Raw genomic sequence first — 4,950 nt, 5'->3', positions numbered from 1 at the left:
GAAAGTTGAGACAACTAAGGATAGGAAAGATGTGATAGTTTAATTAAAACTTAAGATAACCACTAAACAGAATAAAGATATGCAGTCAACACACAAGAATGGAGAAATGCAACAATCATAAGTTCAGAAATGTGTCAGCTTTGAATAGAAAAATACAAATAAAAACTGAGAACTCTGGTAAGGTCACAGAAAAAATATGATTCCCATTAAAATAATACACAAGTTAGCAAAGTGAGAACTGAAACCTAAAGTACTAAATTTGACAGCTAAAACAGAATCTAAACAACTTTACACGTGAAGTGTTTATAATAGACAGGCACAACCAACAACTGGGAGGAGGATGGATCAAGTATGAGTACCATGTTGATCCTTTAAAATCGTAGAACTCGATGACTCAGTAATCCTGCGTTCCAGTTTAATTAAGTTTCCGTATAAATCAGGCTTGAACGAGTCTTCCCCTTGGTTGTTGATGTCAACAGCAATTGCGGCATAACTGTGATTTAAATTTAACAAAATAAACTATATTAAAATCAATCACACGAAAGAGAGATAGAACAGTCAGAGGATAAATGCAAAACCGTTCACCACAGATTGTACGGTAGAAATATTGTATCATGATTGATGCAGTCATCAATTCCTCAATCATACGCAGGACCATAGCTACTAAAGCAGGGCACCCTGACAACCTTCTGATTTAATGTTCAATCGCCCAACTGGTGGTTGACCATTTGGAATGATTAACATTATTTTATTCAGCCAAGGGCAGTCGGTGAACCAGCAGGTTCAGCCGCTATTTCACCAATTTGCAAAGATCTAACCCCAGAGACTGTCTGCTTTTAATAGGCAGCCTCTGTTGAATTTTTACAGAAAAATCTTCAAGCTAAACTAAGTTATTATGCTACATGTTTATTATAGAACAAAATACATGCCTACAGATCATTGTTAGAAAAATACTGTATGACCCATGAAAAAACAATGATGTCTGGATTACCCGAACATGTATGAATTTTCAACCGAAATGATGTCTTTCTAAGTAGAACTATAGGCATATATTTCACACCATAACATGTATAATTTTTTATGGATCTTTTCAAACAAGTGTTTGTATGGGACCTACCGACCTAGTGCAAAGTACAATATTATCGTGTTATATCTGGTGCACAGTTAGAACTTCCGTCTGACCTGCTGCAAAGTGAAAGAAGTGGCAACCTGCCTGGTGCAAAGTGCAATTTACTCTATTACTCCCTCCAAACCATATTACTTTCCGCTCAGACGGATGTATCTACATGTATTTCAGTGCTAGATACATCTGTTTGAGCGACAAGTAATATGTATCAGAGGGAGTAATATTAATATTAACAGTGTGATGTGCGACAGTTGGTACCCTGTTTGAAAAATACATCAATTAATACAATAAAACCAGACCAGTGTATAAGTTTTTTGATAAATCATGTGATCTCTATTCTTTTCTCTGAACCATACAGCTGCAACATTTCCTAAAAATGACTGCAGCAGATTTTCAGGTAATACAGCTTTGAAGAATGTTAGTGACTAGTGTCATGTGCAACAGCAAAGGGTATGGACAAGGCTCAGATAGGTAACTGTTGGTGTGTGTTACTGCAACGCATGCTGTTCAAATGTTTAATAAATGTTTTCATATAATAAAAATTGGCCCAAGTGCTAGCAGCATAGCACTGCTTTCGCTGTAATCACGGTCCCGACACCTCGCCAACTTGTTAGGATCAACAGGGATTAGGCCCAACCGAAGAGATTGTGTAACCTTTAATATTCCTAAATGGTGTGCAAAAACCGTATCCAGAAACCCATCTACAGAAATACAGCAACCATCATAACAATCTGCACCACACAGCAGCTATTCCCAACCAACAACTATCCTCGCGATAAAATCTAATTTTTTCCCGATAGTGACTCACCGATTATTAGTGATTTAGATGACAAAATAAAAGATAGTAGTGGGTACAGAAGGCGAACGCTACCTGCAGCCAGTCTTGATGAAATCTTTAATCGTAGCGGCCCGCTGCGTGTTCTTGGCGCGGCAGCCGCAGGGGGCTAGGGTTTGGGTGGAAGCGTACTGCCGTTCTGCCCGGTGATGAAGTTGACGTGCTCGCCGAGCTCGATGTGCAAGCTGGAGTGGCACATGAAATTCTCCAGCCGGATGCGGGAGATGGTCCCCGCCATCGCCGCCCCTTCCTCCTCGCCGGCGATTCGGAAGCTGAGACGGCGAAGATTTGGGGATTTTCTGGGGGTCAGACTTCTGGTGTGGGGTTTTTCCCCTTTTTTCCCGAGGGGGGGACTTTTTTTTTTTGAGACAACCGAGGGGGGGACTTCTGGCGTGGTGGGCGGTTCGATGGGCGGGAGAAAGCCCGCCAAACTGAGGAATGGGCGGGGAGAGGCCGCGGGGTCAGACGGATGCGCCTATACAGCGCTTCAGGCGCTCCGCGCTCCAACCGTTTGCGCTCGCGCGATCTCTGCACGAGCGGCCCATTAGCTTTGACCACTCGCTAGTTTGGCAGCTACCAAGCGGTCAAAGCTTTCAGATTTATGAATTTTAAAAAAAATCATGAATTTGAAAAAAAAAAGTTATTGGGTTATAAAAAAGTTTGCAGAGTCGAACAGAGTTTGTGAATTTGGAACAAGTTCATGACTTTGGAACAAAAACTTCACGAGCTTGAAAAAAACATAAATTTGAAAAAAGATCAATAATTTGAAAAATCATGACTTTGAACAAATTCGTGGGTTTTAAAAGCAGTTTGCGAACTTTGAAAGAAATTCATGTATTTGGAAAAAGGTTTCGAATCTGAAAAAAGAATACGATTTTAAAAGAAAAGGGAAGGAATAACTAAAAAGAAAAACCCATCCTACGAATAACCAGGGAAAAAACCACAAAAAAAAGGTGAAACCTCCTGTTGATGGTTCTCGAGACTGATGGAAAAAACAAAAGAACTATGTAAACGTATGGTGAGAATGAGAAAATAGGAAGAAGCTTAAATGGGCCGAGTCCAAGGCCGAGCAGGTGCGCGCTAATTGCAAAAACAATAGGAACTAGCGCATAAGCGCTAAATAGGAACGATAGGGGTCAGACTGCTAGCTATGTGCAGAGCGCTCGCGACACACACAGACGTCCGATCAAATAATTGCTTCTTAGGATTAAAAACTATACCACACGAGGGGAGCAACTGGTCAGCAATGCCCCGGCAGGGGCACTTATCTCGTCGTGAAAGCACTCCATCGCTTTAAGTGGTGCGTCTGAGTGTTCACATGTGTTGTACATTGCATACATATTTGCATCGAGTTTTTCCTTGGTAGGGGGGGGGGGTCTCAAGTTTTTTGAGGGGGTTCACATATGTACACTATTGTAAATTATGGACATGCTTTACATACGATCTTCACTTTCTAGCGGAAGCACAACTTAGTTCTTTGTACTTCCTCACGGGAGCACGAACTAGTTCAGTTGAAGCACACGTTGGTACACATTGAAGCCCATGTTAATGTTGGCTAGGACCACACACTTGAAAAGCATATACTAGTTTACATTGGGAGCACATGACTTGGGCCGAGGCCCATGTGCCTCTATCTCCCCTTAGACTATATATACTCCAACCCCACCCACGTTTTAGGGTTAGCATTGTGATAGTTCAACATTGAGATAGTTCCTTGCTCATCCACTTATCCTACTCCTATGGAGACCAAGACCTCCTAGGAGAAGATCCCCCAAGTGGATTCAAGACCCCCTTGTGGGAAGATCCTCCAAGGATTCAAGACCTCTTTCCTTCAAGGATTGGGATGAACTAGTTCCCCTTTTGGACCCCCCTTTGTTGACTTTGGACCTTGTATTTCCCCTTTTGTGCATGTGGATTTAGCACTTGTGTGATCGGATCTCGTTGATTTGCGTGTTTTCCTCTCTTGTGTTCATCGCGTTCTTCGGGAAATCCCCTCCATTTCGTGAAAGATCGGCCATTAGGGTTCCACCCTACATCAGGAACACTGATACGTCTCCAACGTATCTATAATTTTTGATTGCTCCATGCTATATTATCTACTGTTTTGGACTATATTGGGCTTTATTTTCCACTTTTATATTATTTTTGGGACTAACCTATTAACCGGAGGCCCAGCCCAGAATTGATGTTTTTGCCTATTTCAGTGTTTCGAAAAAATAGAATATCAAACGGAGTCCAAACGGAATAAAATCTTCGGGAACGTGATTTTCACACCGACCGTGATCTAGGAGACTTGGACCCTGCTCCAAGGAACAAAAGAGGCGGACACGAGGGTAGGGGCGCCCCCCCTAGGGCGCGACCCCCTGCCTCGTGGGCCCCTTGTTGCTCCTCCGGCGTACTTCTTCCTCCTATATATACACACGTACCCCCAAATGATCAGAACAGGAGCCAAAAACCTAATTCCACCGCCGCAACTTTCTGTATCCACGAGATCCCATCTTGGGGCCTGTTCCGGAGCTCCGCCGGAAGAGGGCCGTCATCACGAAGGGCTTCTACATCATCCTAGCCTCTCCGATGAAGTGTGAGTAGTTTACCTCAGACCTTCGGGTCCATAGTTAGTAGCTAGATGGCTTCTTCTCTCTTTTTGGATCTCAATACAATGTTCTCCCCCTCTCTTGTGGAGATCTATTCGATGTAATCTTCTGCTTTTGCGGTGTGTTTGTTGAGACCGATGAATTGTGGGTTTATGATCAAGTCTATCTATGAACAATATTTGAATCTTCTCTGAATTCTTTTATGTATGATTGGTTATCTTTGCAAGTCTCTTCGAATTATCCGTTTGGTTTGGCCAACTAGATTGGTAGTTCTTACCATGGGAGAAGTGCTTAGCTTTGGTTTCATGGTTATCTTTGCAAGTCTCTTCGAATTATCCGTTTGGTTTGGCCAACTAGATTGGTAGTTCTTACCATGGGAGAAGTGCTTAGCTTTG

The 4,950-nt window shown here is 42.5% G+C and overlaps 1 pseudogene; it reads right to left on the bottom strand.

Moving 5' to 3' along the window:
- Nucleotides 1-345: 345 nt before the first annotated feature.
- LOC125528977 lies at nt 346-2,390 on the bottom strand (annotated as a pseudogene).
- Nucleotides 2,391-4,950: the final 2,560 nt, after the last annotated feature.

The sequence above is a fragment of the Triticum urartu genome, unplaced genomic scaffold (genome assembly GCF_003073215.2).
Source record: "Triticum urartu cultivar G1812 unplaced genomic scaffold, Tu2.1 TuUngrouped_contig_5258, whole genome shotgun sequence".
Lineage (NCBI taxonomy): Eukaryota > Viridiplantae > Streptophyta > Magnoliopsida > Poales > Poaceae > Triticum > Triticum urartu.
The sequence above is the reverse complement of the archived record's forward strand: the minus strand, read 5'-3'. Positions and strand labels throughout refer to the sequence as shown.